This window comes from Emys orbicularis, chromosome 13 (assembly GCF_028017835.1).
Source record: "Emys orbicularis isolate rEmyOrb1 chromosome 13, rEmyOrb1.hap1, whole genome shotgun sequence".
Taxonomy (NCBI): Eukaryota; Metazoa; Chordata; order Testudines; family Emydidae; genus Emys; species Emys orbicularis.
Window position 1 is genome coordinate 15,845,603 of NC_088695.1, and position 13,336 is coordinate 15,858,938.

The 13,336-nt window shown below is 51.4% G+C and overlaps 1 pseudogene; it reads left to right on the forward strand.

Moving 5' to 3' along the window:
- The first annotated feature begins 6,102 nt into the window (after positions 1 to 6,102).
- Positions 6,103 to 13,336, forward strand: part of LOC135887506 (E3 ubiquitin-protein ligase TRIM39-like) — a 302,230-nt pseudogene continuing 294,996 nt past the window's right edge.

A 13,336-nucleotide genomic window follows, 5' to 3' on the forward strand; every position in this document is an offset into this window, starting at 1 on the left:
TTGTGTCAACCGAACTCTGTGGAGTACACCAGACCTTCCTGTCTAGGAAGATGGCTGATATTTTCCCTTCATACCAGAAACATCATATGATAACTCTGCATATGATCTTTGCTCTTTCTCATTCACCCTCACCTGCTGCTGATTCAAGTCATTAGAGTTAAAATCACTTAGCACAGATGGACACTGGACACTCAGAAGAGAAAATCTGTAGCTTAGGATAAAAGTTGAAAGACTTCACTAAAAAGGCAACTTCTGGTCTGACTGTAACTCCCAGGTATCCTGTAACTACTGAGGAGATTCTAGCACATTCAGGTGGTCCTAAAGAGTTCTCCCTCCTCCCCCGGGCCTGTGGTTAAGCAGAGTCTGTGCTCTGTTCAGGAGGAATTGTGCTGTAGGGACCTGAGCACAGGGTGAAGGATCCCCCGGGTAACGTTCCTGCTCTGCCCCTCTGGGTTAAACCCACCCACACCCTCAAAAGCCAGTGCAACCCCCACCCTGACTTAACCCCAAACCTGGGGCTGCAGGAAGGGGAAGCAGCCCCAGTGCCCCATGGATGGGGGGAATCCAGCACTGCCAAGTAGTGAGACATGTTCCTTTCCAGCCTGTCTGGGTGTTTACTGCATATAACCATGTAACTCAGGAACTGTTCAGGGAGCTCTGGAGCCCACTGGCTGGTGCCAGTGCCTGACAACCTTCAAACGTGCCAGGAGGTGAGACTAGGAAGCAGCTTATGAGATGAATGGCTGAAATGTGGCACATCAGTTAATTAAACAAACCATTAAAAACAACAAAGATTTAAAAACAAAAACAAAACAAATACAAAAACACACTGAACTACAAACTTCCCCTGCCTGGCTCTGCTACAGGGCTTGAGCCACATCACTTCAGATCCCCACCACACCAGCTCCAGGAATAACTGCTGTGCTGTATGCAGACCAGCCCCTAGCATAGGCATGACCAATGCTTTGCCGGCGGGTTACACAAAGATTTGCAAGTCATCAGTCAAACATCTGTGCTCAGAACTGTGGGCTCCTATTACCAGCTCTGGTGTGGTGTAACAGTTAGTGACAGGAGAGCCAAAGAACAGATTCTTGATGCTCTCAGACTACAGCTAGTGGGGCTAAGCAGCTAGAACATGGAGACCCTGGTTCTATGCCCCATTTTAAGTTCAGTGACCTTGTGATACTTCTCTGGTAAATTAGGAGTAAAATGGGCTGCAAAGGTGTCCAATACTAGACTGCCTGCTAGGGCTGGGAAGGTAAAGTGAGAATTGTCCTCATGGACAGGGGTGGCAGGTTTGTAGAAATGTTGGTGGTGCCCAGAACCTGCCCCCCACAACTCTGCCCCCCACCTGCGTAAGGCTCTGGGAGGGAGTTTGGGTGGGGGAGGGGATCTGGGGGGCAGGCTCTAGGATGGAGTTTGTGTGTGGGGTGCAGGAGAGGATGAGGGGTGCAGGCTCTGGCAAGGAGTTTGGGTGCAGGCTCTGGCACTTACCCGGGGCTCCTAGGCAAGGCGGGCCAGGAGTCTCCCTGTGCTGCTACCCCCAGGCACTGCCCCCGCAGCTTCCTATTGGCCACGAGGGCACTTGGGGCAGGACACAAACCCACCCCTCCCAGAGGCTACAGGGAGGGGCCAGCAGCCACGTGGAGCGAGTAGGCAGGAAGTTGTTCAGCTCTGTGGTGGTGGTCCCAGGCTGTTTTAAATGGCTTGGGGGGCACCCGGGCCGGAAGACAGGGCCAAGGGGGAGACCCGGGCTCAGACATTGCTGGAGCTGGGCCTGGGCCAGGAATATTCCTGGTGCCCAGGCACCATGGGCCCATAGAACTCACCACCCAAGCTCATGTCCTCTGGCTTGTTTCACTTTACCCCAGCCCATGATTTTTGACCTAGCTGTTGGAGAGCGTCCCCACTCCCCAATCCCGCTATTCCGCTCAGCAGTCTGGGGATTGTCTCATTGGCACAGTCAGCTGCAAGTGACATGGGCTGAGGGACTCATCTCACCAGCCTCCCCCTCACAGCTCCTGGAGGCCACTTCTGTTGGCCAAAAATAACTGCTTGTCACGTGTGTTTGACTGATGACTGCAATTCTCAAGCAATTCATCAGCAAAAAACAAACAAACAAACAAACCAGCAGCAGAGAGATCCTCTGCTTGAGCCTATCCGGTTGCTCATGAAGTAACCAGCTGCTTCCCCAGCAGCATCTCTGCCTAGTAGGCCTTTCCCATCCCAACTGCAGCTCCTTTTCTGGCTCCAGAAGGCCACTCCCCAGATTCCCTTGGCCATTGGGCCTCAGCCATCACATGGTGGGGAGGAGCTTGGTCTCCAAACACCACTTAGTCCCTGGCCTTGCTGCTGGGACTGATAAGAAGGGAGAAAATGGGTGCAGACCTTGCTGGGTGTGTGGTTGTGTGAGATGTCACCTGCCCCACTAGGGCCCAGGCTGAGATCCCAGCACATTCCACAGGCCCCTGAGCTGCCATCAGATGGACTGTCAGCCTCTGTCCCTGTGGTGGGGGGGAGGCATTGGGTTATTGCCCTGGGGGAGCTGCTGGTGGAGGGAGGAGATTTACCTGCTCAAAGCCCCAGTGGGCTGTTTTAAATTTAGCTCTGCACCAAATGAGGAGCAGGGACTGGCAGAGACTGTGGGTGAGGGAAAGATGTTTGTGTTTCCGTTTCTCATCCCTTCCTCCACAGGGATCTGTTCAGAAATGGGGGATCCCCAGTGGAAAGCTTGTCTAGGGAATGAAAACAGAACTGGGGTGTGTGGAAGAAACGAACTCCACTCTCAGGTTGGAAGCAACAAAATCCAGCTTTATCTGAGCAATTGCAAGGGAAGAATACAGCTGGCAGAGAGCATCTCTGCCTCAGTTTCTCCAAAGTACAAACAATATCACACAAGTATTTATACATTTTAGTAGCCTGCATTAATTAGAAAACATCTGCAGTCTGTTTATGTTATGTCCTGCCCATTCCTGTATTTTCTCACTTCTGTTCTCAAAACATCGCTATCTCAAGGCTGGGCCACGCTGACTCTACTCTGCCGTCTTTCCACCCGCTTCTAACGTGAGCCCCGCTTCTACAGGTCCCACGCGATTAGGCTAAGATTTAGCATGACAGTTGTCCTGTTTCTTACAACTGAGAGGCCTATATTTAAATCCTTTAACCCTGTTTCCACAGGGGAGATGGGGCTGTGGGCAGCTGGGCCCAACAGCAGAGCACAGAAAGTGACTAGGTATTCAGACACAGCCTGAGCATTTCAGAGCAGGCCTGAAAACTTATTCACTTTCATTCCTGTCCACCTGTAATGGCGTCTACACCCCCACCCATACTGAGCAGAGCTTTGTAGGGGGAGGGGTGCCTCTCCTGCCTGCACCCCACACAGCTGCCTCAGCTGCCAATCATGGAGACAGGCACCCACAGCTGCAACACATAGGGGAAACAAGGCCTGCTATAAAAGGAGAAAGCCCAGAGCTGGAAAAGGGATAGAAAGGCTGGGGTTGGGTGGGTGTGTGTATAAAAAAAGTAAAACCCTTGTATTAGACTGTCTCTAGAGACACAGTCCAAAGGCACTGAAGCAGACTTCTAGGCCTAATTAGATGCCAGGGCCAATCAAAGGAGGCTAATCAGGGGATAGCAGAGCCCCCTGAAAGACCACATCAGGGACTGGTGATATCACCATTATCGCCTGACTCTGCACAGACTGGCCTAGTGCCTGTGGGAAGGGTCAGTGAGATGATTATCAGACAAACTCTGTGTCTGTGCGTGTCCATCCATCTCCTCATTCTCTTCTCCCAGGTTCAGGCTGCAGAGGGAAAGATTTGTCCAGCAGTTAAGGTGCTAAGTTAGCCTGCACAGATCCAGGTTTTGCTCTGTGTGAAGTCAGGTAAGTCATTTATTTTGTCTGGGCCTGACTTTCCCCTCTTCTAAATGGGGGTAACAACCCTTCCATATCGCACAGCAGCAGAGACATTGTGTGGGGAGGAAGGGGACAAATGAACCCATGTGCCTTCGCCCCTTGATTTGCTGCTTGGCTTGTAGTGAGCATGCTCAGTAACATCAGTTGAAGGCACTACCCTGACTCTGCTCCCACACTACTGGCAGGTACAGGTGTCTCTGCACAGCAGTCTGATGAGTTTAAGCACATGGAAGTTTGTGAGTTGCTCAGACAGTGCAGGGATGGGGGCCAGGTAAGGACCTGCAATAGCTAGGAGTGCAGCTGTTTCCTGTTCACATCAAATCACAAAAACATCACATTGGAATTGTCACAAGCTTTCCTGATTTCACACTGACTCCTTCACTAGCTGGTGTTTCTCTTAATGCCGCAGCTCTTGGAATCCTGTGATTATGTGACAGTCTCAGCTCTCACTTTAACAAAAGTAAGTTCCTTGCTCTTGGGGCTGAGTAGAAAAGGTTGAGAACGTGACCAGAGCGAATCCTGATTGCTTGCTCACAAACAAGCAGTCCAGAATATAAATTTTTTTAGAAGAAAAACCCTCATGTTTTCTTCAGCAGCCTCCTGATTTTTGATTAAATGGTGCTGGCAATAATGCCTTGGCAGTGATCAGTTCATGTTTTCAGGCCTGGCTTCTCCAGCAAAGGCTCTAAGGACCTAAATATAAAACTGAGCATTCTAAGTGATTCCTTTCATTCGCCCTTAATCCGGGGGGCTGTTCTTATTTGTTGCTTGGGCCCACAGCCCGGCTCCATGCACATTCCCACACCTTGCCCTCGCTATTTCCCTATCTGTTAACTCTGCTGTTTTAGATAAATGATGGCACTAAATTAGGGGGCTTTCCATGGGGGATAGGAATTTAAGGCCTGAGTTCTCAGTGGCACAGTATTGCCAAACCCAAACTCTTGAAAATCATGAGTCAGGACCCCCAAAATCATGATTGCCTTTTGTGAGACTAAAAAATAAAAATAATAATAAATGTTGAGTTCTTTCTATTTGCCTTCTGACTTCTCAGACTTTAGGCTGACTCAGATCACATTTTACGTTTTTTCTCTGCAACCAAGAAAACTAGAAACTTCCTTTGTTTAGGTGTCCCTAAGTTCTGTTTGCCAAAAGCTGGGAATGGGCAACAAAGGATGGATCACTCAATCGCCTGTTCTGTTCATGCCCTCTGGGGCACCTGGCATTGGCCACTGTTGGAAGACAGGATACTGGGCTAGATGGACCATTGGTCTGACCCTGTCTGGCCATTGTTATGTTCATGAAATTCATCATAAAATCATGAATGTTGGCAACACTTTTGACACTACGTCTCCTTTACACTGAGGCAGAGCTGCCTTAGCGTACGTTAGAATCAGGCCTTTGAAACACTGATTCCAGCTTAACCAATTTTTTTGGCCTGTGAATTGAATATCCCTAGACTTGAAAGGATTAGATTTTATCGGTAGATGTCAGTAAATGTTGATTTCACTTTGCACACACAAACTGATGAAAAAACATTTCCATTGATAAGAACTGAAATTTACAAATAGGTACTGTAAGAAAAATGCTGCTTGAGAACTTACGAGAGTTTAATTTAAGGATATTTACGTAGCATGTTTTGTCATGAGATGTTGACAATTTGTGTTTTAACAGTTACACTTTAGCTTTTTGAATCTGTGTCTACTGTCATAAAATAATTGTCTGACTAAAATATTGTCTGATCCCCCCCCCCCCAATTTCCCACAACTGTGAACAATAATATTGATAAAAACTGAAACTGTGAAAGTTTAAATAGATAAGATTAATATTTATTTGTAAGAATGTTTATATATTTATCAGTCAAAATTACATATTAAATCAAATGAATTCTGCCAAGCCTAAATATCACTCCTTAGACACGCAGTTCTGTCAGCTCATCAGGACAAGGGGAAGCTGATGTCCATGTGAAGCCCCAGTGACCCCCCACACCAGCAGCGGGGGCTGATTGCAGGATCGGAGCCTTATTGGGAGATTTCTCACCAAAGCTTCCAGGACTGGAATGTTACCAGTGATCTGGCTCCAGCTCAGCAAACAGCCTGAGTCAGTTCCAGGAAGGGAAACACCCGGCTGCTGCTGCAGGTGGGGCATATTTCTGAGCTCCCAAAAGTGAGACTAACCCTGTTACGCTGTCCAGAGGGAGCCATGGCCACAGATAACCCCGTGGAAAGTCTCCAGGAGGAAGCTACATGCCCCATCTGTCTGGAGTATTTTAAGGACCCAGTGATTATAGACTGTGGGCACAATTTCTGCCGAGCCTGCCTCACCCAGTGCTGGGAGGGATCAAATACAGACGTCTCCTGCCCTCAGTGCAGAGAAACTGCAACAGCGAAACCTCAGGCCGAACAGGCGGCTGGCAAATGTTGTGGAAATAGCCAAACGGTTGAGTTTACAGGCAGCAAAGGGAGCAGGAGGAGAGAGGGTGTGTGGGGAACACTAGGAGACTCTGAAACTGTTCTGTGAAGAGGATCAAACTTCTGTCTGTGTGGTTTGCCATCTGTCCCGGGATCACAGAGATCACACGGTGGTTCCCATGAAGGAGGCTGCCCAGGAGTACAAGGTAGGGAATTGCTGTCAAGTTTAATGGGTAATAATTTTGGATTTTTAATTACAGGCTGATTTCACTGAAAGTTACTTGGCACAGGTGTGACACATCATTAAGCTCTGTAAAGCCTTCATTGTACGGGAGATGCTATCACAAAATTAATGATCTGGCAGTGTGGTGACAGAATCAGAATATCAAGTCTTAAAAGATACCTATGTGGGAAACTTTTCTCTGAGTTTCTGAATGCTTTTCAAACTCAGCTTCCACTGCTGAAATAAGGGGACTTTTTACACAACAGCCGGGGTTAACCATCAGTGAGGTTTAAATCACAAGAGCTGCAGGCCAGTGTAGGTGAGTGTGTTACTTTGAGACTGGAGAACTGATCATTTAAATATCAACACTGTTACTTATTTCACTCCCCATGTGAGAGCAGAGAGATTCATAGATTCTAGGACTGGAAGGGACCTCGAGAGGTCAAGTCCAGTCCCCTGCCCGCATGGCAGGACCAAATACTGTCTAGACCATCCCTGATAGACATTTATCTAACCTACTCTTAAATATCTCCAGAGATGGAGATTCCACAACCTCCCTAGGCAATTTATTCCAGTGTTTAACCACCCTGACAGTTAGGAACTTTTTTCTAATGTCCAACCTAGACCTCCCTTGCTGCAGTTTAAGCCCATTGCTTCTTGTTCTATCCTTAGAGGCTAAGGTGAACAAGTTTTCTCCCTCCTCCTTATGACACCCTTTTAGATACCTGAAAACTGCTATCATATCCCCTCTGTCTTCTCTTTTCCAAACTAAACAAACCCAATTCTTTCAGCCTTCCTTCATAGGTCATGTTCTCAAGACCTTTAATCATTCTTGTGCTCTTCTCTGGACCCTCTCCAATTTCTCCATCTTTCTTGAAATGCGGTGCCCAGAACTGGATACAATACTCCAGCTGAGGCCTAACCAGAGCAGAGTAGAGCGGAAGAATGACTTCTCGTGTCTTGCTCACAACGCACCTGTCAATACATCCCAGAATCATGTTTGCTTTTTTTGCAACCACATCACACTGTTGACTCATATTTAGCTTGTGGTCCACTATAACCCCTAGATCCCTTTCTGCCGTACTCCTTCCTAGACAGTCTCTTCCCATTCTGTATGTGTGAAACTGATTTTTTCTTCCTAAGTGGAGCACTTTGCATTTGTCTTAGTTAAACTTCATCCTGTTTACCTCAGACCATTTCTCCAATTTGTCCAGATCATTTTGAATTATGACCCTGTCCTCCAAAGCAGTTGCAATCCCTCCCAGTTTGGTATCATCCGCAAACTTAATAAGCATACTTTCTATGCCAATATCTAAGTCGTTAAAGAAGATATTGAACAGAGCCGGTCCCAAAACAGACCCCTGCGGAACCCCACTTGTTATGCCTTTCCAGAAGGATTGGGAACCATTAATAACAACTCTCTGAGTACGGTTCTCCAGCCAGTTATACACCCACCTTATAGTAGCCCCATCTAAATTGTATTTGCCTAGTTTATCGATAAGAATATTATTTGAGACTGTATCAAATGCCTTACTAAAGTCTAGGTATACCACATCCACAGCTTCTCCCTTATCCACAAGACTCGTTATCCTATCAAAGAAAGCTATCAGATTGGTTTGACACGATTTGTTCTTTACAAATCCATGCTGGCTATTCCCTATCACCTTACCACCTTCCAAGTGTTTTCAGATGATTTCCTTAATTACTTGCTCCATTATCTTCCCTGGCACAGAAGTTAAACTAACTGGTCTGTAGTTTCCTGGGTTGTTTTTATTTCCCTTTTTATAGATGGGCATTATATTTGCCCTTTTCCAGTCTTCTGGAATCTCTCCCGTCTCGCATGATTTTCCAAAGATAATAGTTAGAGGCTCAGATACCTCCTCTATTAGCTCCTTGAGTATTCTAGGATGCATTTCATCAGGCCCTGGTGACTTGCAGGCATCTAACTTTTCTAAGTGATTTTTAACTTGTTCTTTTTTTATTTTATCTGCTAAACCTACCCCCTTCCCATTAGCATTCACTATGTTAGGCATTCCTTCAGACTTCTCGGTGAAGACCGAAACAAAGAAGTCATTAAGCATCTCTGCCATTTCCAAGTTTCCTGTTACTGTTTCTCCCTCTTCACTGAGGGAGAATTACAGCTCAGCACCATTTATTGCCAGGGACGCCTCCTTCCAGTGCCACAAGCGGGTGATGTTTGGGAGATGCCACCTCTTATTTCCCCCCAGAGAGCCCAGTGGAGCCCAGGGGTACATTCTAGCCCCATGAGGGGAGTCCGGCCCCAGAAGCCCCTTAGAGCCAATCAGCAACTCCATCCTGTTTTGAACAATGTGCCATCCACTGTGAACAGATCATGGTGTCTCCTTTTGGTTACTCACATGGGCTGAACTTATTTTGTGGGTGGAGCTTCAAAGAATCCAGCCAACCCCCCCCCCCCCCCCCCCGATCCCTGCTCATTTACGAAGCTGTTTTGCTGGATGCAAAGGCTGCTTTTCCGCCTCCTGTCTCTCACTAGCCCCTGCTGGCTCCTCCCTCACTGCTTCCCTGCAGCAGCACCACAGGGGTGTCACCGAACAGCACCCCAGGAGTTCTCAGCAGCAGCCTGGGCACTTGGGCAGAGAGGAGGACAGAACTTGAGGGCTCAGAGAAGAGAGAGTGAAATGGGGAAATTTCTGGAGGGGGTTCTGTGGGGCTGCCATGGGTGTTGCACAGAGCGGGGCTGACGGGGCAGGACCACGTTGCTGTGCTGTATGAATGAATCACACGCTGTCAAAGGGGAAGAGAGCCCTGGGGTATTACACTGCTCTGGAGCAGTTATAATTATGGGTGGCACATTCCCCCAGACCGAGTGTGTTCCCTGTTCCTCACTTACCTCCAGCCACCTCACAGCTTCACCCTGTACAGTTAATGGGACTGCGCTGGCTCAGGTGCTCAGCTGCTGCCTGAGGGAGGCCACATGGGAGCCTGGACAGACGAGAGCACAGTGGGGTCTTGTTCCTGGCCTGGGTCTGGGGTACTGTGGAGCGAGGTGCTGTCCCAACCTCTTCCCTCTCACCGGCTGGAGGGATCGTTCAGAACCTTCCCAGCTACTTCCCCTCTGGCCTGTGCTCAGTGATGTGAAGCTTTAGCTAAAGCACAGGCCTTGAGAAGTCCTGAGTGTCTGCACGAAGCAGATCCCCTGCTCTGAGACTGGCATCTCTGCTCCCATGAGGCCTTTGGGGCCGGCACAGCTGAGTCTGCTGCTCGCTTCCAGCATATTTACTGCTCATTTATGAAATACCAATGTGTACAGTACTGTCCACCCATCGCACAGGCAGACTAATGGCTGTTTATCGCACACAATGCCCCTGCAGGTGAAACTCCAGGGAGCCCTGGGCCCTCTGAGGAAGGAGCTGGAAGAGGCCCTGGCTCTGACATGTAAAGAGGAGGAGAACCACAGAGTGGCAGGTGGGTGTCTGGGTTTATTCCTCTCTGAGCCCTTCCCCCTGCAGCGTTCCCAGGAATGATGGGGGGCCATCCAGGATGAGGTTATGAACCTGCTCTGGTTGTTTGCTCTGTTGCACAGGCTTGGTGCCGGCCATGGGCAGCGCATGCCTCCGGCATTTGGGGAGTCTGGGTGTGAGTACCTGGATCATCCCCTGTGCCTGGATTATCGCCCTGCCCACTGGTCCACCCCCATTTGGCCTCCTGTCCCCGAGGCCCTGCCCACACACCACTCCTGTTCTGCCCCATGCCCCGCTCCCACTCAGCCCCCTCCCCAGAGGCTCCCTGCTCACTGTTCACTGTTGCAGCTTGCTCCTCTCCTGCACCTCATAGGCTCCAACCCCGTAGGCGCCAACTCCAGCCCCAGAGCACCCATGAGGAAAATTTAGTGGGTGCTCTGCACCCACCGGCAGCCAAACTCCCCTCCCCGCTTCCTCCCCTGAGCGTGCCGCATCCCTGCTCCTCTGCCTACTTCCCAGCGCTTGCCGCTGCCAAACAGCTGTTTGGCGGCGTAGCAAACTCTGGGAGGGACGGAGGGGGGAGGAGCGGGAACACAGCATGCTCAGGGGAGGAGGCAGGGAAGAGGCAGGGGTGGTTATTTGAGGAAGGAGTTGGAATAGGGGCAAGGAGGGGGTGGAGTTGGGTCAGGGCAGGGGTGGAGTCAGGGTGGGGCCAGGGGGTAGAGAGGAGTCAAGCACCCACCGGCGTGAGCAGAAGTTGGTGCCTATCCCCGCCCCCCTTCTGCCCCACAGGCCCTCTCACCTGCTGTTTGCTCCTTTCTGCCCCCTCCTGCCTTAAGGGTGAGTGACGGGGGCGGAGAGGAGCAAGTGACAGGGCCCCCCACACAGCTGACAGGCAGCAAGCGGCGGGTGCTGTGGGCTTTGGGGAAATAGCGGGAGCGAGGGCTCCGGGTGGAGCACAGGCAGCACTCTAAAGGTGGCAGGTCTGCAGCCTGCCCCCAAAGGGAGGGGCGCTGCATCCTCTTTGGGGAGGCTGAGCCTCCCCTGGCCTATGGTACCTCCCATCCAGGGTGCTGGCAGCACCAGGCTGTCTCTCTGGTGGGGATCTCAGTGCAGCAGCTCCTGCAGGCAGAGGGGGAGGGGCAGTTCCTGGCCCTTGTACAGTGGGGCAGACCCACCCCTGAGATCTCTGAGAGGGGCAAATTGTCAATATTGGGTGCAGTGTTTTCACTATTACATGGCTCCTGTTTCCCTCCTGCACATGGGGATGGTGTGTCGGCTGCTCCAGCCATCGGTTTTCAGTGGCCTCCACGACAAAGCTCTGCAGCTTCTCTGCAGCCTGGAGGAAACAGATTGTTCCTCCTCGCTCTGCACCCACAGACACTGGAGCTGGGAGGATGATTTGCCCCCATGGGTGAGGTTCAGAGTCACTCAGCTGGCTGGGCTGGGGCCATGCTGGGAGCTGAGCTCTTCTGTACATCAAACCCAGTTGTGGGTGTGGAGCTCTGTGGAAAATCTGCCCAATCTGCATCTACATGGCCCCAACAGCTAACTGCAGGCTAGTCACTGAATAATACCCAGGGGTCTGGGTGGGCATGTACAGCCCATGCTGCTGCGGCTTCATGCCTACCAGTGTCCGAGCTAGCTAGATCAAAGGTAGCCTGGGTGTGTCTACACATGTTGCTGTCACATCTTCATTGCGGTGTGGACACCCCCTGAGTGAGCAGAGCCAGGGGCAGGTCAGAGTCAAGCCAGGCAGTGCTCGGCCACTTTGCAGCCTCTGTTGTCATCACATGGCCTTTTCATGCCAGTCACCTGCTACTGTTACTGTCATTGTCCCTGTGATTGTCTGTAGCCAGGTGATCAATACACATGGGACAAAATGTCTGTTCTGGTTTACCTGACTTTTACAGTGAAATCCCTTCCTGGAGCATGGGGGAGGGGGGTGTGAGGAAGACGCCAGCAGCAGGGATGAGAGGAGAAGTAGGTGTCCCACTATTCAGATAAAAATGGCCATTTACAAGAGCAGAAATGCTCAGAGCTGGGTGCCTCTGGTTCTGCATCTGAAGCCATATTTAGAGCCCGGCGGAAGTGGGCTGGTTTCAGAGGACAGAACCGCAGCAGCTCCCACTGCTGCACCTGAAGCAGTTGGAGCTCAGTTCCTCAGACAGTAGGGATTTAGATGGATAACAATTAACACCCAGGTTTGAATGTGTCCAGCAAAGTGCCCAGCCGGCGCCCTGGAGACGTCTGCCCCTTGGGACAGTCACTGGGGTGGTTCTGAAACCACTGATTATTGCCCCGTGAGAGCGAGTTACGTCCTACATCATCAGAGGTCACGGCCCAATGATCAGTGTCACTCGGCAGAGTAACTAGCCCCAGCGACTGTGAGACGAGGCCCAGCAGGGGCTGCCAGCCACCCACTGAGAGGGGCTATCATGGGCCTGAGCCAGGTGGGGAGTATCCCCATGGGTGGGAGCAGGGCCGGGAGGTGACAGGCCCCATGAAGGATGCGCTGTCTGTGTCTGATGGGGGGAGATGTTCGGGATACGATAATGCTGCGCCACTCGAATTAGCTGTAACTCATCAGCTCCCAGGGGGCAGGAGGGGAAGGAGGCTGCAGGCCCATGGCCCTTGGCAGGGTCCAGGCCACATGCACAAAGCCTGGGGCAGGTGCCAGCAGGGGCTCCTGAGGGAGCTGGGGCTTGTCAGGGCTGTACCCGAGTTGTCTGAGTGCCCCGTGGCTGCAGCGCTCCCAGGGGCAGGGTGGGGGTGGTCTAGCGGATGAGTCAGTGTACAAAGCCCATTGGCAGATGGGCCCAGGGGTGCTGGAGGCTGTGCTGGGGGCTCGGGTTAGCCGGGCCAGAGGCAGGAGGTGGAAGTTACAGTGCTCAAGCAGCTGCCTCTTCAGACAGACACTGAGCACAGCCCCTCCCCCACCACACAGGGAGCCGGACAGACAGACGGGTTAGAGCCCTGCACAGGGAAGGGGTGCGGGGGGGTCAGCACAAGGCACAGACTGGTGTGGGGAAGGGCTGGGGCTCACGTACTGGGGTTTCAGGGAGGAGGGCTCTGGGGCAGAGGACGGGGCGGGGGAAGCTGCTGAAGCCCCTGGCCAGGTTGGCATCTCAGGGAGAGTAAGAGGGACTTTCCCCAACATCACTGTGGCCCAAGTCTCACTGGGGGGCAGGCTCCCCCCAGGGTCACCCATCACTTATGTGCTAAGCTGCAGGGGAGCTAGAGAGGCTAGTGCAGAGTAGCCAGCCCCTCCCCCAGCCAGGATCAGCACCAGCTCAGCATCGTTCCCACGGCTCCTTTCAGAGAGCAGGTGGGGACACAGCTGGCA